This window comes from Panthera onca, chromosome B4 (assembly GCF_046562875.1).
Source record: "Panthera onca isolate mPanOnc1 chromosome B4, mPanOnc1 haplotype 2, whole genome shotgun sequence".
Lineage (NCBI taxonomy): Eukaryota > Metazoa > Chordata > Mammalia > Carnivora > Felidae > Panthera > Panthera onca.
The window spans coordinates 85,173,533-85,201,019 of NC_138345.1; the positions used below are offsets into that span (position 1 = coordinate 85,173,533).

Below are 27,487 nucleotides of genomic sequence, written 5' to 3' on the forward strand. Positions count from 1 at the left end.
AGGAATTGCACTTGGTTGCTAGTATCCCATGTCAGAAATAATAACAGCTTTAAAAAAAAGAAGTTTAATTTTCTCTCTCTCTCTCTCTCTCTCTCTCTCACACACACACACACACACACACACACACACAAAGTACAGATACAGAAAGTCCTGATGATCTGATACAGTTATCTTCTTTGTCTCTCAACATTCCTAGATTATGGTTTCTCCTTTTGTCATTGCATGGTCCTGGATGACTTTTTAAATCCCAGCCATCATGTCCACATTCCAGGCAAGATAAAGGAAGAATAAGAAAAAAACAATAAAAATAAAACAACAAGGTCTATATCATATTAAGGAGGCTTCACAAAAGACTGAGGTTAGGAGGTTAAAAAGCCTTCCATTTATGTTTCATTGACAGGAATTTAGTCACATGGTATCACTTAGTTGCAAAAAAGGCTTTCTAGTTGAGCACACTGCCACCTCATCAAATGGAGGGAGTAGATATTGAGTAGGGAATTAGCAATTCCTGCAAAAAAACACATTAACAGTTTTTTATTCTAAATGAAATGGAAACCATGAAGAGATTTATGTTTTTAATTACTATGCTTTCCTACCTTTCTCTCTACAAGAAGCATCCTTGATTCCTTCAACCGTGAGAAATTGCTTCATACACTCTAGCCTGAATTGCTATACTGCTTGATCTGGACTTGTAGCCAGTCATTTCTAGCCACCATTAGTTATAATTATTTATAAAAATGTTGTAATTAGATTACCTACTAGGTGGTAAAATTCTCCGAGGCAAGGACTGCTTCTCATTCATTTTTTTTCCTATGACCTAAAAGACCATAGTTCTATTGTTTATTGGGTAGTAGCACAAACCCTACAGTCACGGTCTTGAGTAGACTCGATGTTACTGATTGGCTGTGTGACTTGAGCACAGCCACTAAAATTTATATGCCTGTCTCCTTGCAAAATGGAGTAGAAATCTTTCTTGTATGTTTGTTATAAAGATTAAATGAGATGATGTATATAAAAATTTTAATATAGCTCCTGATGTATAGTGAGAACTCATGAAATATTGATTATTTCCATTTTTCCAGCACATAATAAGGCCTCAGTAAATATTTGTTGAATTCTAGTGGGGCGCCTGGGTGGCTCAGTTGGTTGAGCATCTGACTTCCACTCAGGTCATGATCTCACAGTTCATGGGTTTGAGCCCCACAACCAGCTCTGTGCTGACAGCTCAGAGCCTGGAGCCTGCTTTGAATTCTGTGTCTCCTTCTCTCTCTGACTCTCCCTGCTCACACTTTGTCTCTCTCTCTCTCTTAAAAGTAAATAAACATTAAAAAATTTTTTAAAATATTTGTTGAATTATTGATTCTGTTTTTGAGATTATATATTGATCTGGTTGGTAAAAAGCACAGAAGAGGCCATACCTAGTTAAAGTCACGGGAGAAATGTTTTAAAATATAATTGCAATCAAGCAGTTCTACTTTAAGGTAAAATGACTAATTATCCATTCAAATTTTAACTCTCAAGGAATAGCTGTCAATTATTACCCAGTAGTTTATTCTTACGCATGTAAGAATGACATTCATGAGATAATATCAGATAGGGAAGACAAGGGGCTGCTTTATTTGAAAATTTACCCAGAATATTGTAAGATTTCCATCTATAAAAATGAATAATAAATCACAACCCAAGATTAAGGCTAATTATATTTGTAATTTAGGAAATGAAAATAAGAAATATTAAACATAATTATTCAAATTAAATCAATTGGGACTGAGAACAAATGGGTTTATGGGTTGTTTATTGTTCTAAACAGCAACAAGAAAACCAGATGTTTTCTAAGAAATAGGCAGCAGATAATTATTTTCATCCAACCCTGGATTGTAGTCTTTATAGATTGCCCTCCTTTGATTCTCATGTTGAAATAGTTAATGAAGGATGTTATGACTAAGTTACGCAAATAATATTGCATGCTTGAATTTCTTTTCTTTGACTATTGAAAAGTACAAGTACTATATCATCCTCTCCTGTTATATTTATTTTTGGCTACATGGGAAATGCTATATGAACTACAAATCATTGCTATAGTGGAAATACAAACATATGTCTGTATTTTTTCTCCAAAAACTTCCCCAAAAGAAAGTTATTGTATTACTCTGGATGGGGAAGGGAGGCATTACTTTAAATGAATCTGCATAGCATTTAAAATGCCACACATGCCTTACTTACATGGTTTCTCTTTATCCTTCACCTTCTTAGACTTTCACTCTCTCAGAAGATTTTAACAGAATACTGATAATAATACTAACACTCTTGAAATGCTGAAGGGGAAATAAGATTAGAGGTAGGGAAATCATTTAGAAGAGTATTTTAATCATCCAGGTTTAGCTTGATGAAATCTTGAGTTGGGATTAGTTTCTGTTATCTAAAAATAAACTTTTTATCCTTTATAAATTTTTAGTTCAAGTTCTGGTAGTAAAGGTGTTTCTCATAAAATGGACTCACAATTTAATGAAGCAGTAAGCCATCCAAATCTGAAATGTATAGGGAGAAAGTAGGTGATATACTCAGAGTTACTAGAGTTGAAACATAAATTCATTTGATTTCATGAGTCCTGGAGCCTCTGTGTGATTACTCAGTTCAAGTGGGGAATCTTTGAGAACCTTAAAGCAGTGAACTCGGAGAAAAAAGGAGCTAGCTTGACTGATTGGAAAAGGCAGAAGGGAAAGCCCCAGAAGTAGATAATGTGGAAGCTGGATTAACACATCATGTCATGCAGCAGCAGAAATTCTCTTTAGGTGGATGTAAGATGTTCCATAAGATGCAAGGGAGCTATTTCCTGAGGGATTGCCCTGATGTCTCTAAATTGGAGTCAGCCTAGAATATCAGGCATGATTATGCAGGGGGATAGAGCGTTAACAGAAAGGGGAAAAAAGTTATAGTGTGGGGAAAAAAAGTTAAAAAGTACAAAACAAAACCCCAAAGCAGTGGTTGCCAAGGGCTGGGACTAGAAGCAATGGATTATTTTTGCTAATAGAAGCAAAAAACAAAACAAAACAAAAAAAAAGCACTACATGTGTGAGTGAATTAATCCATGACATTTTAATTTTTTAAAATGCTTATTTATTTTTGAAAGAGAGACAGAGAGAGAGAGAGAGAGAGAGCGAGCGGGGTAAGGGCAGAGAGAGAGAGACACAGAATCTGAAGCAGGCTCCAGGCTCTAAGATTTCAGCACAGAGCCCAATGCAGGGCTCAAACTCACAGACCACGAGATCATGACCTGAGCTGAAGTTGGAGGTTTAACCAACTGACCATGACCCAGATGTCCCAATCCATGACAATTTTAAGCTACAGCATGTGGATTAAGAGATGACCAGAGTTGAAAAGAAGAAGGGGATGGGAAATTGCATATTAACTTGATGTTTTTATTACTGGCTTAGTGATACTGTGTATTCTTTACGTGCAGGGATTTCACGTAGTTCTGTGCCTTGAACGTGGATCCTGATGGCAGAAATAAAGAGAGATGGTTCCCAGTTTGCCTTTCTAAACTGGTGGGTCATCTGTTGGGTTTTCCAGAAGCAAAAGGTGACACTAGATTTAGTCAACACGGTATTTTTTCCAAAAGAGAAAGGGGAATAGGCAAGATTGGGCAGACAAAGGAATCCAACTGCGATGAACTCAACAAAGCTTGGACAACCGGACATGGGGCTCTGGAGAGAGCCCAGGTGGTCCTCATGGGCATGTATTGATCCTCACTTACCCAGTCGTGCTAGTAAACCCCAGGCTGCCTAAAGTGTCCACGTGGTAGGGCACCCTGGCCCACTCCTGCCTTACTGCATCACTCGTGTGCTGTAGCTGAGGCACACTCTGAGGAAGCTGACCCTGAGGCTGAATGCTGACTGCACTCCCAGCAGCAAATCATTATTTGAAGGGCATCTGGGTGGTGCATCTTCGTATTTGTCACAGTTCACCCTTTGCACCACCTTTGAACATATACTTTATATATGTTTAAAAATCAGCTCCTGGTGGGGCAGAAACTGGCAGGCCTCTTTTCCTAAAGGGACTGTGAGAAGTAGGAGGTTAGTGAGACAAATGACAGGACCTGACATGGCAGTTGTGCTTGGAGCCACGTCACAGCTGATACTCAGTTGTGATCTTCTCCCTCCCCCACTATCTACTGTAGGTTTCCTTCAACCTTAGCTACCCCTCTGCTAACATCAGTGACTTACCTGGTGGTGTGAACCAGACCCCCCATTACAACAGGCCTGAGTCCCTGGTCACCACACTTCTCAGCCTGGGGTATGATGTACCTGTCTACCATCATCATTGGGTAAGGGGTTTTCAACAGGTGCCAGTGTGGATCACCTGAGTTCCACCTGTATTCTCTCTCTGCTCCTAGTGCATTGAAAGAACCCTATTGCCTCCTGATGATCAGAATCAATTATTCCTGCCAAGGAAGTTATTCCTCTTCTTTCATGTTGGTCCATAGACACAAGGAACCCAGAATGGGCAGATAGCTGCTGTAGGTTATCATGCAATGAGATACTGGCTGTGGTCCTTGGAGAAAGTGTGTCCTCTTTGGGGACCAGGGCATTGAACACTGTAGGGACTAGAGTTGTGAGGACAAAAACACAAAGTCATTGGGAATGATCATAAGTGGGGCCACTTCTTCCACTCTTTGATTCTGTGTCCCCTCTTTTCTTTATTTGGGAATATAGCATCATTGAAGAATACTTGATTGAATGCATATACTATACTCTGGAGGATGGCACACTTTATCCTGTAAATTTTTGGTCACTCCAGCTGTGTCCTCCACAGTCCATTGCAATGCTCTATTATGCCAGAAACTTTTAATGCAGGAAATGTAATAACCAATAGATAGCATGGTTAAGTGTCCTCTCCAGCATTTCCTTTGCTAAAAAGAGGGTTCCCTGATCTGATCTGTTATATGGGATCACATGTTGGATGGATGGATCAATCATTCTATTGGTTTTCAGATAATAGTGGTGGCTGAGGCCCTGTATTCAGAGAAGGCAAACCCTTATGTGAAATATGATGGGCTCATTATGACTAAAGGGGACCAAAATGGTGCTCTTGATATAGAATGGTCAGCTGGTCTCCTTAAGGTATGGTGCCATATCATATCAACTAAGAACTGATCTCTATTACTGGCAGATTGAATATGTGGCAGAAACAGTACCTGAATCAGTCTTAGTAAGTCAGAGTCTATACTTTTGGGTCCAGGCATAACCTCTAATTCTACCTCATGGCTACTTTGTTTATGTGTCCATCATAAGTTCATGGGAGGGGTCAGTGAAAGAAGCTAGCTATCATCAACCTACTGGTCACTTTGAGTACTTGATTGTTCATGACTCTTGTGGTGAATGCTCTCTTGAGCCATTAACATGTGGAGTGAACATTTTTCCACTTTATGACTACTCTCCTGTGTTCACCCATATGCCTATACTCCAGACATTTTTGTCCCCAGTCTTCCAATCGTTTTCTTTTCAGGCCTCTGAGCAACATCCAGGTCATTTCCTACTGCCTATGAATCAGTATGCATTCTAGTTTTTAGGGGCACCTGGGTGGGTCAGTTAAGCACCTGACTTTGGCTCAGGTCATGGTCTCACTGATTGTGAGTTTGAGCCCTACATCAGGCTCTGTGCTGACAGCACAGATCCTGCTTCAGATCCTCTGTCTCTCTCTCTTTCTGCCCCTCGCCCATGCTCTCTCTCTCTCAAAAATAAACATTAAAAAATTAAAAAAAAAAAAGAACTCTAGCTTTGAGCCACAACTTTGTCTACACAAAGTGGATGATCAGGTGTCCCACCTGAAACTTTTCCTATTAGGGTTTCCCCTCATCACTGTCTTTCAAGACTGTCCCTGAATAGATCTGTAATACAACTGCCCATGTTGAGTGGACCCATCCATAAACCAAGTTTTGCCTTTTATTTCCTCCTTCATAGAGCTGTATGGGATCCCTCCTACAGCCCTAAGTGTGGACTAAGGGAAGTGTGCTGATTCAGCAGTTGTGCCTGCCAGGGGGGTCTGGGCTAACTGCCCCTATAACTTACTTGCGCTCTCTCCTGCTGCTTATGCTTGATTTCAGATGCACCATTGCTATCTTATAGTCGGTCACTGCTGGGTTTGCCTGACCTTATAACTTAGTAGGGCTGACAGAACTAGGCCGATTAATGGCAATACCATCTGCAGAGTCGCTGGATGTCCCATGAAGAGGCCCAGTAGCCAGGAATTATTCTATCAAAATGTATAAAAGGTGTAAAATACTGTGCTGCAGATGACATAGTCATGCTTCAGAACCCCAGCGACCTTCGGAACCCCAGAGTCTCCTCCCACTGGGGATGGCCACAGACGCTATATGATAATTTTGTTTCTCACCATTGCTAGCACCAACACAAAGAGGGAGTTGAATTGTGTTTCTCAAGAAGCAGAGACCTTTCTTCCTCTGGGCCTCACTCAAAGACAGCAGCTTTTCACATCTCTCCATCTATGAGCCAGAACAGTGTCTACAGGTGTAAAATATGCTGCCTCAAACACTCAGAGGCAAACAGATGGCATTCTTCCCTTTTCATGGTAGGAGGTACAAAATGTAATAATTTATCTTTGTTTTGGAGGGGATATCTGGGCACACCATGAAACACTAGACCCCTATAAATTTTAAAGAAGTGGAAGATTCCTAAATGTGTTTATCTCCCATCCATGGATCTTGCCATGAACTCCATTGTGCTTGCCATTTCTTGGTCATTCAGCCTGATAAATATGATGTTAACAATGTAATAGATCAATATGCTATCCTGTAGGATATCCAAATGGTCAGCTCTCTTGATACTTTATCATGAGAGAAGACAGGAGAGTAGCAGAGCCTTGAACCAAACTATAGATGCATATTATTGTTTGGGGTGCCTGGGTGGCTCAGTCAATTAAGTGTCCGACTTCAGCTCAGGGCATGATCTCATGATCCGTGAGTTCCAGCCCCACATCAGGCTCTGTGTTGACAACTCAGAGCCCGGAGCCTGCTTTGGATTCTGTGTCTCCCTCTCTCTCTCTCTGCCCTCCTCTGCTTGCACTCTGTGTCTTCCTCTCAAAAATAAACATCAATTTTTTTAAAATGCATATTATTGTTTATTCCATATGAATGTGAACTGTTCCCATCCTCTTTTCTAAATGGCATAGAAAAGAATGTATGTACTCTAACTGGTGACCCCATGCCATGTATTGGAAGCTGGATTCATCTGCTCTAGCAAAGAGACTGTTTCTGGCATGATGGCAACAACTGGGGCTACTCCATGGTTGAGCTCGTGGTAGTTTATGATCACCCATCAGAAATTATTTTCTAGGGGCGCCTGGGTGGCTCAGTCGGTTAAGCGTCTGATTTCGGCTCAGGTCATGATCTCGCGGTCCGTGGGTTCGAGCCCCGTGTCGGGCTCTGTGCTGACAGCTCAGAGCCTGGAGCCTGTTTCAGATTCTGTGTCTCCGTCTCTCTCTCTGACCCTCCCCCGTTCATGCTCTGTCTCTCCCTGTCTCAAAAATAAATAAACGTTAAAAAAAATTTAAAAAAAAGAAATTATTTTCTATACGAACCAATTCAGCTAATTAAGTGAAAATATTATGGTATCACCATCCCTTCTTCCTTTATGCCTTTAAGGGTGGCACTGATCTCCTTAGCTCTACTTCTGGCTCCTTACCATGTGCTCTTGTTTTTGATTTCCTTTCTTGGTTGGAAGGGAGTGGGTTAATTTCTAGGGCCTTTACTTGGTCTTCCCGCTATAGTAACTTTCACCTCAAAGACCAGGCGTTCAATGTAGAAATTACTCCCCAACTATCCAGTGTTTAAATCCACTGAACAGGTCCATTGACTCAGTGAATTTACTGTAAGCTGGATGTTGGCAATACTTCATTTATTATCTGGAGTGGAGTCCATATGCCCAAAATCTAAGAAGGGGTGTGATGATACTTTGGGTTTTTAGGTGTCAATGTCCACTCATTAACTCTGTCCTCCAGTCCTCATATTTGGGCTTCCCTCTTTCCTAATAAAGTAGCTATGGCTCCTTTGGGGAAAGACTGGGGGGGACCACTCAAGTATAACTGTTACAGTTTTACAGGGCTGTTTCTCCTAGGAATCAGCCACCTCTGTGATCAGCATTCCAATTGCAGGTCTGGAAATAGTGGAAATGATCTGTGTGTGTGTGTGTGTGTGTGTGTGTGTGTGTGTGTTTATGGGGTCACTGCCCTCTACCTCCCCACCCAGTGACCCAAGTTTGATTTCTTCTGCTGGTTCAAGATGAACAGTGCTCTTGTCAGCTGTCCATCTATTATGCCCACTGATATGTCATGTTCTATTAATCATCTTATTAACTTTCTGTGAATGAGCCCAGTTAGGATGCCAGACCAGACTTAGTCATTACATGTATCAGCATATCCTGAGTTTTGGAAGTTAAGCATTATTATCTGGGGGCTCAGTCAGCTAAACATCTGACTCTTGGTTTAGGCTCAGGTCATGACCTCACGATTCATGAGTTCAAGCCCCACCATCAGGCTCTGTTCTGACGGTGTGGAGCCTGTTTGGGATTCTCTCTCTAATCCTCTCACTGCCCCTCCCCTGCTCACACTGTTTCTGTCTCTCTCAAAATAAATAAATAAACTTAAAAAAAAAAAAAGCACTGCATCTGGATTATGTTGTTTTGAGGTCATATAAGTCCTACTGTTATTAGTGAGTCTAGTCTTGCCTGAACTACAGAGGAGAGATACCACTGAACACTCTAGTGATGCTGGTGTCCCTGTCACTGGCACATTCATCATGCCCTCACTTAACACTGTGCTGTATGGCCTTCCTGTGGAATAGATACATTCTCTTGATGCTCTTTCTCTGGAGAATGCTAATAGCATTCAGCTAATAGCAGAATGCTGCTATTATGTTTTCTATTTTTTAAGGAGCCTTTTAGTAGAGAATTCATACCAATTCCTGAGGTAGGTGCCACTGTGGTAAATTCTGTATCTGAAAATGCTCTTTTCTGATCCTGGGCAATTCTCGGACACCAGCAGGGTGTCCAAGAATTCAGTTCGATTCTGAAACTATCTACCTAGAGATAGAATCAGATTCCACACGTAAAGGGCTCAGTTCCACAAGACTGCCCTCCACTTCAGATGCCCAGGATGTTACCCCTGCTTCTGAACAACTGGCTATTAATCAGAGGTTCCTACTACCCCTCCTTGGGTTCGATTAATTTGCTAGTACAGCCCACAGAACTCACAAAACCTGTTAGTTCACTAGATTACCAATTTATTGCAATGGATATTAAAGCATACAAATCAACAACTAGATGAACCTATACATAGGGTGAGGTCCCGAACAAAGAAGCTTCGGTCGTTGTAAAGCTTGGGACTCGGCACAATGGCACATGGAAGAGCTCTTTTTCCTCAACCTGGAGGCTCTCTGCACCCCCTCCTTTTGGGTTTTATGGGGGCTTTGATACATTTGCATGATGAACCCAATGGCCATTGATTATTGTCCCAACCTCCAATCTCTCCCTTTCTGGGGAAATCAGGGGTGGGACTGAAAGTTCCAACCTTCCCTTCAGAGTTGTTTCCCCTGGCAACCAGTCCCCCTCCCCAGGTGCTTTCCAAAAAGATAAACCTAGTTAAGGTAGAAAGGGACTTTTAATAACAAGACATCCATTTCACCTTTATGGCTCTGAGGCATTTTCAGGAACTGAGAACAAGAGACCAAACAGCATAACAAAAGACGCTCTCATCACTCTTATCGCTCAGAAAATCTCAAGGGCCTGGGGAGCTGTGAACCAGGAAATATGAATGAAGACGAAATATACACTGTCCTCTGAATGACCAAATACATGTATTTCTTATAAATTATACTATCGCAACTGCCAAGTCCACCAACTTTTTACTGTTTAATTTTGTTTTGACCCCCTTGATTAAACGTCCTTAGAACTCAGTCACACAAGCACTCCCCCAGTTTCACTGGCCACGTCTTGTAACTGCTTTGGGGTATGGTCCTGTTATGCTAATAGATACTGTTTTCTCCCTACAATAAACAGTCTGATACTTAGCTCTCACTAGTGCATACCTTCCACTGGCTAGTCCCCCAAACACGGCTGAAAAGTCTTAACAAATAGACCACCACCTTGTCCCAGAAGTTGTTTGTGATGGCGTCTTCACTGACAGCAAGGTGATGAATAATGCCGCTCTAAGATCCTATGGTTAATTTGCATTTTCAGACCCCTCTTGATGCCAGCTTTCAAAGGCTGGATTACCTAAAGGCAGATTCTGAGAAGTTGAGGGTGCAAAATATTTATTAGGAATCAACACCTAAGATGGGAGAGGAGAGTTAGCAGGATTGGGCAGAAGAGGAAATCAAATTGTGACAAAAACTGGCAGGGATCTCCAGAGCAAGTATTACCCACCAGCACATCTCACCTCAGGCCAAAATGACTGGGTTTTTATACACTTCCCACACTCAGTCAACAGATGCATGCTACCCCAAAAAAGAAGCTGACATCAGAAGATATGACTTCCTGCAGCTAAGACAGAGCGTGAAGTTGCTGACATGCCTGCTAACCACACTGTGCATCCGGGCTGCATATGGGATCCTGGAAACACAAACGTTTCTACCACATGGTCTAAAGTTTTCAAGAACAGTACATGAAACAAAACAAAATCAAGAAACACAGAACAAACTGCTTGGTTCTTTTCCTGTATCTCGTGCCTGATTTTCCTAAGAAAAATTGTAGGCAAGTCCACTTACCAATTAGCAATTTTCTGCTAATATTCCTCCACTGGTTTTCCAAATAGAGGAGGTGACAGAGAAAAAAGCAAAGGAACAAAGTGTCGCAGGTTGTGTTTGCCAAACTGCAACAACCCCTTCCATCCCATATGCTTTCCTAAGATACATCCTGGCTGCTCCCCATCTAAAGGTAGGATCTAATTCCTCTTCTCTGATGTGGTAGGTAGAATTAACCTTCCTAAAGATATCCACACTCCAATCCCTGGATCCTGTGAGTATGTTGTTTCAGGATTTTGCAGATATACGTAAGGTTATGGGCCTTATGATAGATCATGCAGGTGGGCCCAATATAATTACATGAAGCCTTAAAAGCAGAGAAGTTTCTCCAGCTGGAGATAGTAGAGATGCAATGTAGGGCAAGTCAGAGTCGAGGCATGAGCAACAGGTACTGTTGCTTTTTGAAGATAGAGGGTCAGTGTGATGAGGAAAAGAGGTGACCTTAAGGAACTGATAGTCACCAAAGAACTGAGGACCTCAGCCCTACAACTTCGAGTACTTGAATTCTGTAAGCAACCTGAATGAAATTGGAAATAAAATTTCCTCCAGATTGTGAGACCCAGAGCAGAGGAACTAATCAAACTCACTCCGACTTCCAATTGACAAACTATGAGCTCATAAATTTGTTTTGTTTTAAATTACATGGTGTTTGATAATTTGTTACAACAGCAATAGAAAACTAATATGGACTATGACTCACTAGTTATCTGTAGAATGCAGTGGAAAAGACCCTGAGTAACTTCTGAATTTAGGTCAATTTCCACGTGGATCTTGGAAGGCTGGCTCTCACTAGGTTGCCTTTTGGAACACAGTCATCATGCTGTAAGAATCCCAAGCCATAAGGGGAAGTCATGTTTCAGTGCTAAGGAGACCCAGGTGAGACTAGCCTTTGAGTCATTCCAACCCAGGAACAGATGTGTGATTGAAGAAGCTTCTAAGTGATATTAGGACACTGTGTTCTGACCTTTGTGGTTGAGGCTCTAGACATTATGGAGCAGAGGCAAGCCAATCCCGCTCTACAAACAGAATCCATGAACATACTGAAATTGTTATTGGTTTATAATACAATTTTAACCTTTTTATATAAAAATAGTAACCAGAGCAGAAAGGAAGAAAAACCTCTCAAATAAAAAGAGGAATGATCTTTAAAGATCCCACACCCAGCTCCATACCTAGAAAAAGAGATAAAATTCTCCAGAATAGTTATGAGGAAAAATTTTATTAAGCTATAATTTGGTTGAGAGACAGAGGGAGAGAGTACAATTTTATGTACTACTCTACAACTGGGTCTGTAGCTTATAATAAATGATTTTTCTTATAGCTAATCATATATATGAGTAATCTTAACTAGACAGGAATTTATTTAAAGTTATGAAGCCAAAGAGTGATTTTTATTTATAAAACTATTTCTGGATTTTGCAATTGTCTGATTTTTTCTTTAAAAAACTTATTCAGGAGATAAACTTAAATATCAAATTTTAATTAATTTTACATTGCGTTTGATTGTTTACACAATTCAAATGATGTCAAATCAGTTTGCTTTACTTATTTTATTTCTGAGGGATTATTTCCTAAAAATTTACATATTTTACATATGATAATACCACCTTTCATTTCTATTAAGCTTTATAATTTAGAAGGCAATTCCATTTAATTATCTGGTTGACCCTTCTTTTTTTTATGTTTATTTTTGAGAGAGGCAGAGCATGAGTGGGAGAGGGGCAGAGAGAGAGGGAGACACAGGATCCAAAGTTGAGCTCTGAGCTGTCAGCACAGAGCCTGATGCAGGGCTCGGGCCCGGGAACCATGAGATCATGAGCTGAGCCGAAGTCGGACGCTTAACTGACTGAGCTACCCAGGCGCCCTGTCTGGTTGACCCTTCTTACTAAGCCAAATCAAATTTTTACTACTTATGAAGACAATAACATTTAAACATATTTGTGTCTTTGCCAATTTAGTGCATTAGTGAAGGGCCCAGCTAGACCTATATCCAGTATTCAGATGCCGAGTATCTGAAATACTCATTTCAGACATTATATTGCTTTAACAGTTTTTTATTTTATGTTTTAAAAATCAAACTTGATATGATAACACATGTCCACAGAAATACTTGTATTTAAATATTTATAGAAGCAAATAATAAAAATCATCCAAATATGCATCAACATGTGACTTGATAAAGAACTTGTGGTATTTCCACACAATAGAACACTACTCAGCAATGAAAAAACAAACTACATACACACAACTAAATGAATGAATTAAAGATATACGTACAGAATGAAAGAAGTCAATAGATTATATCATTCTATTTATATAACATTTTAGAGTAGGTAAAACCAACTAGTCTTCGATGATAAAAACCAGATCAATGATTGCCTGGGCTGTGCAGACAATTGACTAAAAACAGCAAGAGGGAACTTTCTGGGATGATGGAAGTTCTCTAAATCTTGACTGGAGTAGTGGTTAAGTGGATATATAAATTTTTCAAAATTCATCTAACTACACACTTAAAATGCAAGCATGTTAATGTATGTAAGCTATATTTCATACACATTTATTTAACATGAAATAAAGCTGCTGTATTGACAAAGAAGTCCACAATTTCTGATTGAGTCTTTGGCCTCATGGAAGAAAGCACATTCTCCTTCATAAAGTCTGAGGAAGAACTGTATGTGTCTTTTTTGAAACCTATTTCTGAGTGTGTGGGTAACTCTTCAACTCAATGACTAGGATGGTCTATTCCTGTTTGGATTTAAAAAAAACCTACAAAGAATATCATTTAAGAAACCTAATATCCAAATATTTATAATCTGGTGTGTATGTATGAAGAAACATAATTATGCAGTGGATGTAATCACAGCATTAGGATCATAATCAGTCTGAAAATTAAATAAACAGTGTATAGGCTGCTTGAGACAAGCACTACATACATCGAAAAACCTGATCACAGTGCCTGGCAGGTTGTCTAATAAATATCCTGAATGAATGAAGTTCATTGAAGATAAATATTTCAAAGTCATTACTGGATTCCATGACACTGGCCTTGTATTGAGAAGTGAAAGTTTCTCAATGAAAAACAACAACAACAACAACAACATCGATAAATCTCAGGTAACCACCTACACTGCTAGGCTCCAGCCCAAATCCTAGGGCTAAAAAGGCATAATCACATTCTGTTAATTTGAAACTGATACCATATTTCATATAACAGATCTCACAGAGATCATTTCTTGGGAAAAAACCTGTAACAAGTGATAGTACAACATCCTTATCAACAAGATCCCAGAAAAATTAGCCAACATTAACAAATCAATTACTATTACATAGCAAAAGAGCACAAAACAAATATGTAGCTTGGGTCAATTCCTGGCAGAGAGGAAGCAGAAGAAGAGTTTCTGAGTGAAAAAATGTAAGTGTGGCCTGAACTTTAGCCAAAGAAACAAAGTAAAGGCAGTTGAAATTTCAGTTTACTGAAAAGCAGGTAGCTGAGAGTATTTTAGCAAGAAATTCTCTAGTGACCTGTGAGGCATTATGTAAATACAAATAGTGACTCAACCTTCAAGGACATTCCGGGCATCTGGCAAGTTACTCAATGTTACAAGTTAAACAGGTAACTTTATGGTTGCATTTTATGAAGTGCATCCATATAAGTAAATATCTATTTTTAATTTTTTTTAACGTTTATTCGTTTTTGAGAGACAGTGCATGAGTATGGAAGGGGCAGAGAGAGAGGGAGATACAGAATATGAAGCGGGCTCCAGGCCCTGAGCTGTCAGCACAGAGCCCGACGCGGGGCTCGAACTCACAAACTGCGAGATCATGACCCGACCCGAAGTCCGACGCTTAACCAACTGAGCCACCCAGGCGCCCCAGTAAACATCTATTTTTGGTTAATTATAAAAAAAAAAAAAAACCTCTACATAAATATTTCCTTCATTTGTTAAAATTATGCATGATCTTTGTGGATCTCTGCACCCTTGAAGTGCTTGAAAGTACCACAGAGTTTTAGAAAGTTAAGATTAAGTGACCCACCTAAGTAACACTACATGCACAGGAGAAGGCACTGAAACTTAGGTTCCTAGGTACCATCTTCGGTCATCACTGATTCATTTAAGTAAGTTCAGTAAGTATTAAATAATTATAAGCCACTATTTACAAGATCCCTGCCAGAATGGTTTACAGTTTAGAGTGAAAACTTTTAATCCAAATTTCTAATTTTATATGCTTTCAGAATAATTGAAATATTCAGATGAAGGCATGTATAAGACACTTATAATTAGAATCTATTAAGCTTACTTCATGGAGAGCATTAAATAAAATGTAGAATTAGAAAAATGCCAATGGATAGGAGTTTCAATGCAGAATCCATCAAGAGATTTTTAGAACTCCAAAGGTCATCTATTTTGACAAAAGACCTCTCTGGGCAATTGTATAGTTATGGAAAGTCATGCCATACAGCAATGTCCAATACAATTGTTTCCCTTTTTTTATTCTTTGTACAATGAGAATAGGTCTGCATTCTCCACAATTCTATGGGAAGCTTCCATAGAAGGTATTTCCAAAGTAGCCTATATGGATGTACTCAAGATAAGAATCTATAAGCAGTGGAAAGATGTCTTTCACATTTTGTACATTCTGTGAAACCAGGTCAGAGCAATCATAGTCACAGCTGCTAGCCAGCTGCAATCTTAGTTACTGGCTGGCAGGTACACGTTTCTTTTCACTCAGCCTAAGGGGATTATTTGGACATTTGGCCTTTTGTCCTTAGTTAAAACCCATCTATTGTGTGTAGTTTACCCACGCACACGCACACGTACACACACACCCCTACTCTGGATTCACAGAGTCTTGCCATGAAAAAGCTGCTAAAAATCTATTGTGAGTTGTGAAATATCTATAGTTAGTCTTGACTTAAGAACACGTTATGGCATTCTCTTAAGCTCAATGTTTCATTGGCTCTTTATTTCATTATGATTTATAGTCTTACTAAGTAACATTGTGTATTGGTCATAATAGGCTAGGCTATGTTCTTGTAACAAATAAAGCCTGAAATATTAGTGGCTTAACACAATAATGGTAACTTTCTCACCCAAAGACCAGTGCAAGTCTTTATCTTTTAGTGACTCTAGTTTACAGCTACTATATCTAAAACATGAGACTGTTAGAGCAGGGAAAGACAAGAATGGAGGAGGCACACTGGCTCTTAACTCCCTTTGCCCAGAAATGATATATGCCATTTTCGTCCATACTCTATTAGTTAGAACTAGTCACGTGGCCCCAATATAACTGTAAGAGAAACTGGGAAAAGTAGTGTCATGCAGATCATGGATATTGTGAACACCAACAGCCTCTAGAATATATCTGTTGCCTAAAGTCACACTATCATTTCTTTCCTCCAATTGTCAAACATTATTGATTACCTTCTAGCTGCAAGAATTTGTGCCGGATGCTGGAAGACTGCAGAGATGAATAAACCGTCCCTAACAGATTGGGGAGACAGAAAAGAAATTATAATACAGCCGTACTGTGAAGCAGAAAGAAAATGCCCCAAATAGAGGCATATACCACGTTCTATGAAAAAGAACAAAGAGGAAGATGGTCTTAATTCTTATTGGAGGAATCCCTGAAATGCTAGAGAGATGATGACATATTTGCTGGACCCAAAGGGGGAAAAAAAGACTCAGACCAGTTTGAGATGGAAAAGAGAACATGGGGAATGCAACAAGTTAGCAAAATGTAGGAAGATATGGCATGTCTGAGGAATGAAGAACCTGAGAGTATACAGCTGAGGGTAGACAACCTGGAATATGAGGCTGGGGGTAGACAGTGAAATATGTTTAGCTTTATTAGTTTATATGTTATTTATGTATTCACTAGTTTACTTATTTGTGGAAAATGGGTTGCTAGAATATTGAGTATATTGCTATTTGTTTCTTGCACTGTTATTTCCCCTTATGAATACAAATTAAGGCAAAAATTTTTACCAAAAACATTTCAACTTCTGGTCATATGGTTTGCCTTTTCCCTACATTGTATTCTTTTCTCAACTTCTGAATAATATTAAGACTATAAGTCACAGGATAAATTGACTGGATTTATTCCTACCTAATTCTCCTTTGAGATTACTTATTTTTAAGTTTATTTATTTAGAGAGAGAGAGAAAGAGAGAGGGAATCACAAGCAGGCTCTGCACTGTCAGCACAGAGCCCAATGCAGGGCTCCATCCCACGAACTCAGAGATTCCTGAGAGATTCCCATGAATCTGAGCCGAAATCAAGAGTCAGATGCTTAACTGACTGAGCCATCCAGGTGACTTGTCAGATTCCTTTCTAATCCAACCATGTATTTACATAGCATGCCTGGCCAGAGCAACAATGCACCTTAAGGATGAATCCCCAAATACTAACACTGGGGCAGTATGTAAATTGGATTGAGTTTTTAATGTTGGAAAAACAAGACTTAAAAAAAGAATTCTTGTTACAGTTACGATTAATGCTATGGGTAGTGATGTTTAGGAGTTTGAAAATGAGTTAGACCAAGAACACGGCACAATAAAAACAAACAAAAAATAAGACAAAAAAAAATAAGGAAAAAGGAGAATAGGGTCAAAATTCAGGAACTATATGGTCTTTCTTCTTCTTCTTCCTCTTCTTTGAAAGGAAATGAGTGATGAATGAGCAGGAAAAATGTCAATTGCAAACACTCAAGAACATGACCTAGAGAGATATGTCTTAGTTTTGCTTCTTTTCAAAACGTGCCATTATTCTTTGTAATAAAAATGAAGTGCTTACAGTCACTGTTAAACATCCCATCACTATAAAATGTACCTTATTATAAATGTCATTTTACACATTTTTGTTTTTATTTTATTTTTAATGTTTATTTTTGAGAGAGAGAAAGAGAGCCAGCGAGCACAGGGGAGGGGCAGAGAGAGAGGGAGACAGAATCCAAAGCAGGCTTCAGGCTCTGAGTTGCCAGCACAGAGCCCGATGCGGGCCTTGAGCACAAGAGCAGTGAGTTCATGACCTGAGCTGAAGTTGAATGTTCAACCGACTGAGCCACCCAGTTGCCCCACTTATAAAGAAAAACTAAAGTTCTTTCTAGCATTTTCTGCCTTCGCCTTGTAGTTTCTGACACCCCTTCCTCGGTAAAACTGTCATCCCAACTTTTTAAAGTTACTAATCATAAGCCACCATTAATTCATCTCATATTATCTACCAGCTATGTCACATATATCATCTCACCTAAATCTTATGACAGTAATACGAAGTTGATATTATTTCTCTTTTGTGGCTGCAGATACCAAGATTCAAGTTTTGCACAAGACTACAAACCAGCCGTGGCAGAAACAAGCAATGTGGATTTAGCTAAATGACTTAACTCTGAAGGGGAGCAGAATATGCCACCCCCAAATATTCCACTTTGGCATAGTGATTATTTGCTTGAGGAACAGTCAGTTCAAGGACACTCTGACTCTGTTCTGTCCCCCTTGAAATAGGAAGTAAATCTTTCAGGTGAAGTTACCCTCCCAGTACCAGGAGGAAGAGAGCCATCCTTATCACCAGAGATAGGGAATTCAGGGCCAGAAAGGAAGTATAAATAAACCTTGTCTACTTTGGTCACTTTTTGGAGTCTCCTATTTTATGGGCTCCTAGACATATGAAATTAAATTTGTTTTTCTCCTGTTAATCTGTCTTGTGTCAATGTACTTATTAGGCCAGCCAAACAACATAAAAAGGAAGAAGGGAAGAGTTTTCCTCCCCTACACCTATTTCCAAATTTGTAAACTGTGAAAAATCATAGTATTCATCCAGTAGGTTTATTTAATTAATTGAGAAAACCCATAAAACTGCTTAGGACAGTGCCTGACAATGAGAAGGACTTAATAAATCAGTGTAATTATTATTATTATTGCTGTTACTATTATTACCATTTGGATTCCTTGTCCCGTGGGCTTCAACGCTCCAGTTACTTCAACTAAGTTATCCTGGCTTCTTACAAATTATTTCAGTTCTAGGATAAACAAGAAAAGCTTCTAGGGAGTTACATTAATATTTAGGATTCACATCACTTTGTATGTTTCACTTTTCAGGAGCAGACACGTGTGTCCGTGGGGGAGGGGCCTGCTACATGGGCAGAAAAACTGCAATATGAATTCTCACATTCAAGCCCACATTTAGTCTTCTGTTCCTTTTCTTCCAAGCAGCACTTCAACAGTAAAGGCACTTAAGGAACCCGATCTTTGGTGTGACTTACATGTTCATTTCCTCTTTTCAGCTTCCCCAAGAAACATGTTCTAGACAGTGGAGGGAAAAAAAATAAAAGCAGGAGACACCACACCAATGGCTGCGGGAGGACCACTATCCCTAGCGCTACTCGTTGACAAACCCGAAGCCCTACTTTGAAGACTAAAGCATTTGGGAAACAAAAAAATGGAAGGGACTGTTTGTAAGGGGCTTTCCTATTTCCAAGTTCTCCTCGTACTACTTTCGGCACTCCTCGTCCCACGGTGTACATTTTATTTTTCCTTTAGAGTGTGCCGGTTGGTGAGCCTCAACTCCCGACACCGCCATTCCTCCCCTCGCGGCAAAAAAGACCTCGATGGCAAAACGGCCCTACCCTTTCGCGCCACACTCGCAACGAGAAGCTTCCAACCTCCCCGCACCGTGCCGGCTCCTCTCCGGAGCACACGCTTTCCTCTCACACCGATTTCACAACTCCCCGGGGGTTATCGAAACGGGGCAACGGGCACACCTGGCTGCTAGGTTCGCCGCCAAAGTACTTCGGGTAAAGCGTGTCACGACCGATCTGGAACAACAGTTCTCCCCACCTGATTTCTGACTTTTTTCTCTCCCGGCCCAAACTAAAATCCGAAGTGGAGCGCCCCGAGCCCCAGAGAAAGTGTCTACAGCGGCGACGGTCGCTTGGAGCATGCTCAGTCGGCCCGGAGTCACTGGGCGGGGTTCGCCCCCGCCCTCGGGCGGCCAGCTCGCCGAAAGCCCGGCGCGCTAGCCCCCGCCCTCCTTCTCCACCTCTCCCCTCCCCCCACCCACGAGGGCGCCCGGCGGCTGCGCCTCCCCTCCGCCCCCCTCCTCCCCCGCCCCCGGCTGCGGCGGGCGAGGACAAGTCTAGGGCCGTAAATAAATAAATAATTCCATTCACCCGGTGACGGCGAGGCGAACCGGCTGCGGCGGGGGGGGGTGGGGGCGGGCTGGGGATCGGAGAGCTGCGGCGCCCACCCCGTGCCAGAGACCGGGTAAAGTAAGTACACCCCGGGAGGAAGGGAGGAGGCGGCGGCGGCGCTGGCCCAGAGGCAGGCGAGCGTGCCTCTGCCACCCCAGCTGCCAGCGGAGCCGCACGCGTGTGTAAAAATAATGGCCAGCCCCTGACAAACGCGCCGACGCAGAGCTGGCTAGCGAGCCCTTATATAGACAAAAACCCCCGAAGCGGCCGCGGGAGGAGAGCTCGCGTCAGTCAGACGCGCAGACAGCCGCGCGGCAGCTGCAGGGGCGCAGCCGGCGCGGGGTCGTTCGCGCGCGCGCGCGCGCGTCAGGGAGGTGGGCCCCGGGGGTCCTGGGCGGGGAGCGCCCGCGCGCCCGCGCGCCCGCCCGCTTATGGCCAGGAGGTGCCTGTGTCCCGAGCTGTTGCGCGGAGACTCTGCCGACGCTGTGCTTCTCCCCCTCTGCTCGGCCCACGAGTCTCCCAAGGCCGGTTCCCACCAGGCGCGTCCCCTGCCTGCTTGTCACCAGCATCTCGCCCCAGGCCCGCGAGCACCCTGGGGTGGCCTCGTTGCCGCAACACCTGGGGACGAGTAGTGGTGAAAAGTATGGGTAGGGGGCGTCTTTTCTTGTAGCAGACGATCGGGAGTCCGAGAGGCTGGGAGGGGACGGAATACCAGGGAGGGAGGTGTCGTTTTCTTTTTTGGTCCCCAGGTTGCATAGTGGGGCGGAGGCGTATGGAAAGATGTGTGCGGGAGAGGCCTGCGCTCGGGCAGAAGGGAGCATGACTAGACCCGGGCCGAGGAGGGCCTGCGCCGCCCGGTATCACGCTGGTTTCCTGCGCCGCTGCGCCGCTCTGGGGGCGCCAGGTCTGTGCAGGTAGTGCGGGAGGCTGGAGACGCGGCTCGCGTGCGAAGTGCCTCCTCTGAGCAGATGTTACGTTGCTCGGCAGCTGCCCTCTGCGGCCCCTTTTCTCCTTTACTTCCGCGAGAGGGATTGCAGACTGCCTTGGCAAAGGCGGTTGTGACCAGGGCCACTTTCCCGGTAGGGCTGGCGAGGGGAGTTTGTGGTCTACTCCGGGGATATTAAAATTATGCGCGCGCGCGCGCACACGCACACACACACACACACACACACACACACACACACACACACAGGAAATGAGCGGTTTGTCTACAAGTGACTCTACCATCTCTTCCTGGAGAAGTAGTACTCAGTGGGATGGGTTGAGTGAGGGCTGGCTGGTGTTAGTAGGAAAGCTAGTATTTCATGTCCTCCTGCCTTTCCTGGTCCAAGAAGATTCATAGTGGAGAAATGAAATAGCAGTCGTGAGGGTGATGTGAAAAAGACTGGGCAGGAGTAAACGGTGGGCGCTAGATGCCCTTTCCTGGCACCCTGTACATTATGGTTAAACACAAACCGAGAGCTCAAGAGCAAACTTTCAAAAGACACATTAGCTTGAAGGTGCTGTCATTGGAACCACAAATACTAAATGTGCAGTTTGGGGGAGTGTGGCTGAGAAATCAAAGCTGGGTGGTGGCTGCAGAGAGTAGACGAAGGTTGAACAAGGTGACCCTTATTTAGCCCTGGTGAAGCAATCTTAGCTTCGCTTTCTGCTTCTGAACACATTGCATTTAACGCAATCTAAGCGAGTGGGAAACTGAATGATTCAGTGAAAGGGAAAGATTATTACTTTAATAAGCAACTCCGTGTGTTGTGTAACAACTCATAAAGTCAGAAACCGTTTTTTTTTGCTTTTTGTTTTTCAAAATTCACATCAGCAGATTGCAATTACATACTGCTTCCCCCTGCCCCCCAGGGTGTGTTTTAATAATGGTAAGTGGGCTGAAATTTTAACACCTGTTTCCCAAAGTACATGTTCTTGAATCATCCTATAAATGCTCAGTTTATTTCTGCTTATGCATTTACTCCTATATAATATCCGGCTTGTATTTTCCACCTAGAACCCTCCCAAAGAGAAGAAGGGCAATGTGACCTACAGAAATTTTCCTTATCCAGAGTCATATTCGTTGGTCATGAATCTGGAATGAAAGGAAATTCCCTGCATTTACTTTTACTTCTTATATTTATTCACTGAACATTTTTTTCGAGACATTCACATGGGAAAAGGTAATTAACTTCAGAGTTAGATGTACTTCAAGGTCAGTTTTGCACTTTCGTAAGGTTGAGTAATTATTTAACAATCTCCTCAGTTTTTTCTTATCCTTAAAATATGGTTGGTGGTGCCTACCCTGATGTGCTATTGTGAGGAATAAAGTGTGTGGAAAACACCTAAAATATAGACTAGCTAATTTTGAACCCCTGAAATCATTCTAGACACTGCACTGTGGTTGCCAAGATGGGTGAGGGTGAAATTCTGCTCTCAAAAGATTCATGTCTGGTTATCCAGGCTAATCTTCCTCCAATACTTTTAGCTTTCTTTGTTTCTTTCTTTTTTTAATATAAGTGTTTTTAATTTTTAAGTTTTATTTAAATTCCAATTAGTTTACATACAGTGTAATATTAGTTTCAGGTGTACAATATAGTGATTCATCATTTCCATATAACACAGGTGCTTATCACAATATCCTATTAGCTTTCAATCAATTTCTTTCTCAGTGGAAGAGACATATATCCTAAATAACTTGAAAGAAATGTTTATAAGAACTGCTAAAAGGCAATTGGAGAAAGGCACCTCGCCTCAGAAACTGGTGTATTCAGCCCTATTCTTTTGCTTGTTGAGAGTGACCCTGTAAAAACAGGAAATGGTGATTTTCTTCTTGCTGTGAGGGGAAGACACTCTTTCCCTGGAAATTATCTTTGCCAATGAATTGACTTCCATTTTTTTAAAGAAGAGACTAAATTGCAGTTTATTATATGCTTTGATAGACTACCATTCACCTGCTCTGAAGAACCTGAGTATAGTAACTGTAACATCTCTGTAATGCTTACAATGTTCTAGGCACTGTGTTAGAACACTACTTTCTGTAGGTCTATTAATATCCATGTTTGCAGAAGAGGAGTTTAGGTACAAAGAGTTAACTTGCTCAATTTGCACAGCCAGAGGTCTAGATCTCTGGCAAAAGAGGGATGAGGGTAAGAGCGGGGCGTCTGTAGTCTGGTCTGTCTGGGTTTTGATCTTGGCTCTGCCATTTACTAGCTAGGGCAAGTTGCTAAACCTCTAAATCTCGGTTTCTTCATGTGTGAAAATTTCTCAAAATCTGTTTCTTCATGTATAAAAAGAGGATAATATTCAATTCCATATATTGGTTGTAAAAATTAAATGAGATAATACCTGTGAAATACTTAGCACTGTGCTGAGCACATGCATAATGGTAGCTAGTGTTAAGATTTTTTTTAATGTTTATTTATTTTTGAGAGAGAGAGACAGAGTGAGTGGGGAAGGGGGAAGGAGAGAGGGAGACACAGGATCTGAAGCAGGCTCCAGGCTCTGAACTGTCAGCACAGAGCCCGACACACGGGGCTTGAACCCACAAACTGGGGGATCATGACTTGAGCTGAAGTCAGAGGCTTAACCGACTGAGCCACCCAGGCACCCTGCTAGTGTTAAGATTTAAATGTGTGGCATTAAGGCTGTTAGGTTGTTAGAAGGATCACTGGCTCATTCTTCTTAACAGATAATTTAGAAATGCTTGGAAATGCCTGTTTTCCCATTAGATGGCCTAACAGTGTTGGATTGCATCATAAACCGTTACATGGGCTCTCATTGTCTGAGAGGTCATCCAGGTTTGTCACAGGCTTTCTCAAAACTGGATCAAAGCGATTAGGAAATGTGTTGGGAAACAACTGTACACCAAGTCTCAGTGAGAATCAGAACTTAAAAAAAAAGTTAAAGAAAAAGCTTCATTTTCACAGGTGTTCCCCTAAATGGTGAAGCCAGGGGCCTGGTCTGCCTACTTGGGAGATTGAGGAGTTTACAGTCATGATATGAGAGAATAGCCTAATGTGGACAATTGTCTAGAGAAAAAAAAAATAACATTTACCCCACATACATGGCAGTTAGTAAACAAGAAGGGGGTATGTGCATTTATGCATAAACTGTAATCATCAAGAACACTGGGAAAAAATTAAGCACAAGTTAAACAAATTGAACTTGACTATAATATAACTAGTCCACCCAGCACTGGAGTAATTGGTGCTTGGGTGCACCAGAGACGTGTTCAACATATTCATAAATATCAGTGTTAACAAGTGATGCCAATATTTTTGAAAACATTTTTCTGTCCTAATATCAAAACCTCTTGCAGATGTTCTTATTAATATTCATTGAAATCCCAGATGAGTTCATGAAAATCTTATAGGGCATTTGAGTGACAGCTATGAGACGCTGGTATAAAGATATTTTTTGTTAGAAGTTGTGTGCAATTAGGATAGCCATACAAAAGTGGGTATATTGAATGGTTCGATGATCTAAACAGGTAATGAATTTTTGGTAATATTTGGCATTAAAACAGCAATTTTTCAGTTAGAAATATTTAGTATGAATGGTGCACGCAAGAGAAATATTTGTTTAGAGAACAAAGATCTGGATAAAGTGTTGGTATTTTTAGAAAATGTTTTATGTCAAACACTGGCAGTTTCCTCACCTAGTAATACAATAAAATGTATGCGTGGTGATCGCCTATAGCTCTAAACAGACACTGATTAGAGCTTATATGTAGGTGAATTATAATTTATAAGAAGAAGCAGTCCTGCTAGATAATTTGCTTGAAGACCACTTTCTTTAGGAAGTAGATTAGATATGAATCAAAACTAAGCAAAACTAAGAGGCGTGAATTTACTTGAAGAGTTTCTAAGGAAGGAACTATGTTAATGAGTTTCCCTTATTTTAAATCTGAGTCTCCAAAATTTCAGAATCCAAAATTCTATCAGTTCTTTTCAACTATGCAAAAGGTGTATTCAGTGATAAACGGTGTCATGTGACAGTGTTTCTCAACAGGTGGTACTGTTGGCATTTTGGCGGGGACCTCTTCTTTGTGTGGGAATGCCTCTTTCATTGCAGAACATTTAGTGTCTATGGCCCTGTTAGCTTACCCTCAGTCATGGTAATCACCAAGAATTCCCGTGATATTTAAATACGCCTCTTAGAAGAATCGTACTAGATGTGGCTGAAAACTGTTGGCCAATACGATCAAATTGAGAATGTTTGAAGAAATGATCCTTGAGATTAGAGTATTTCCAAAAGCATCTTTTGTCTTTGCTTCAAAGGCTAGCTCACGTGAAAATACTTGGATTTGAAGGACTAAGTTCTTTCTTGTAAGATGTATTAAGCATAATTATTTAATAGTCATGTTATCCTAGGCTCCAGACTTTCGTTTGCTTTAACCTGTCATCAGCCTTGGGCAGTGTTGGCATCTGCTGCTTCTGAAACTCCTGTTTTGGCTTCCAGGTGCTCCTTGTTTTCTTACTTCTCTGACTGCTTGTTTGCAGCTCCTTCTTGGGCTCTCTTTTCACCTCCTGCTCATTAAAGTATGTGTTCCTCAATTTCTGTCCCGAGTTTTCCTTTTGTGTATATTCTGTCATTTGACAAAGCTCATCCTGTCTTGGTTTCTGCCTTCTGTCCCACGACATTATCTTCAGCTTTGACCCTCACAAAAGCTTCAAGCCTACCTTTCCAAGTGCCTGCTGGACAGCTCCCCTTCACTTGCACTGCTAACATCTTCAACAACACCCTCTGAGCTCTCTGTCTTCCTTCTTTCCTTTGTTCCCATTGCTTTGGTTGGTATTAGCATTCTAGTCTAGAAGATTTGAGACCTCTCTCCTCCTGGAAATACATCTCCGAGTCAGTTGCTAACATCTGACAATTGTACAACCAAAATACTTCATTTCTCAGAAAATTCTCATTTCCGATGTTGCCACAGAGTTTGGGCACTTTTTACATGCTACCTAGAATCGTGCCAGTCTCTTAGCGGCTCCTCTCACCTCTGGCTTCTCACTCTACCACTTAATTCTGTATGTTCCACCAGATAGTCTTATTGAAATACACCTCTCTTACTGATACATTACTAACACGATGGTGACTTCCATTTTCTGGGTCCAAGGACTAGCATTTCAGCCCCTGTAATTCCAAAAATTTTTCTGGGCTTATCTTCCACCACTATCATACTTGAGTCCAATTGAACTGTCCCCTCTGCCTCATTTTATTTCCTGCCACTTCCTTTGGCCATGTTATCCTTTCCTTTTAAAATGCTCTAACTTCCTGCTATTTCGTTTCTAGCTTTAACCTCACCTTCATAACTAAGTTTATGTTCAAATTTCTTCTGAAGCCTGTAGATAAGTAGAAGAAACTTTTACACAATTTTAGTAACATTGCATTTGTAATATGTCTTGTTTTAAACATTTTATTATAGTTGCATTTGTAGAAGTCTTTAGTTTCTCTATATAGTGCAGCTTTCTGGATGCCAGGTATAATTATCCATATTTACATATCTTTTAGCATTTTGGTGCAAGAAATTTAGAGGACATCTGTTTCCATTTTTATGTACTGTTTCTTCAGCATCTTTCATAAACCACCATCTATTGTTTATTTTAAGTATACATACTGAGGGAGTCTATTCTTTTTAAGGCATTGCCAATTATAACAGAGTTGTTTTTGCTTCTACCTAGAGTCCTTACTCAGCTTTCTGAGTCTACACAAAATAAAACCCTTTTGGGTTGATTGACACCCTGTACATAGGTGGTGAAAAGTTATGTCTTATATTTTCTCTATCAATTTCACATATTCAGTCTTTCTTTTTTTCAAATGTTTATTTTTGAGAGAGAGAGAGAGAGAGGCAGAGAGAGGGAGACAGAGGATCCAAAGCAGGCTCCACGCTGACAGCAGAGAGTCCGATGTGAGGCTTGAACTCATGGACCATGAGATCATGACCTGAGCTGAAGTTGGATGCTCAACCAACTGAGCCACCCAGGCACCCCTCACATACTCAGTCTTTCTACCTGTTGTTTTTGTAACCTGGTTAAGGCTGCTATGCTTTTGGAACCATTCAGGTTTAGAAAGTCTAGATAGTGTCAGTGGTTACCTCAAATCAACCTTGGGAACCAGCATAAGTTGTGCCTGTGATATTTCAGAGGTATAAGCAAGCAATGACCCAGGTCAAGTTAGTCTTGCTAAGTAAGCTAAATTAAGCTTTGTTTATATGAGTCAAACTGATTTTGTCCATCCAGGAATTCTCAAGGCTGGTCTCTTGTTTTTTATTTTAGTAATACTGTTTAAGTGCCACCTATGTGTCTGATTTTTTATATACGGTATTTCTAATTCTCATTAATCCCATGTAAGATAGATTGTATTCATTTATAGATAAAGAGAATAAAGACTCAGCAAGATGAGGCTGCCCATTAGGGAACTGCAAGAATCAATGCTTTAGTAAATGTTTCAATGCAGGTGAGATGCTAATGGCAACTAAATCTTGCTCCCATATCTTAAATCATTTCA

The 27,487-nt window shown here is 41.1% G+C and overlaps 1 protein-coding gene and 1 long non-coding RNA gene across 7 annotated transcripts in view; one reads left to right on the forward strand and one right to left on the reverse strand.

Annotated features, from left to right (window-relative positions):
* Positions 1-19,855, reverse strand: part of LOC144616897 (uncharacterized) — a 197,255-nt gene extending 177,400 nt beyond the window's left edge. For both annotated transcript variants that reach the window (XR_013556732.2, XR_013556731.2), the window contains exon 1: positions 18,747-19,855. This is a non-coding gene — a long non-coding RNA (uncharacterized LOC144616897). The remainder of the gene's footprint in view (positions 1-18,746) is intronic.
* A 14-nt stretch (positions 19,856-19,869) lies between these two features.
* Positions 19,870-27,487, forward strand: part of SLC16A7 (solute carrier family 16 member 7) — a 191,472-nt gene continuing 183,854 nt past the window's right edge. For 4 of the 5 annotated variants that reach the window (XM_060657092.3, XM_060657094.3, XM_060657095.3 and 1 more), the window contains exon 1: positions 19,870-20,077. The gene's annotated coding sequence lies outside the window, so the exon portion shown is untranslated. Of the gene's footprint in view, positions 20,078-20,788; positions 20,904-27,487 lie in introns of those variants that run through there. The other variant, XM_060657099.3, reaches the window with a different exon arrangement.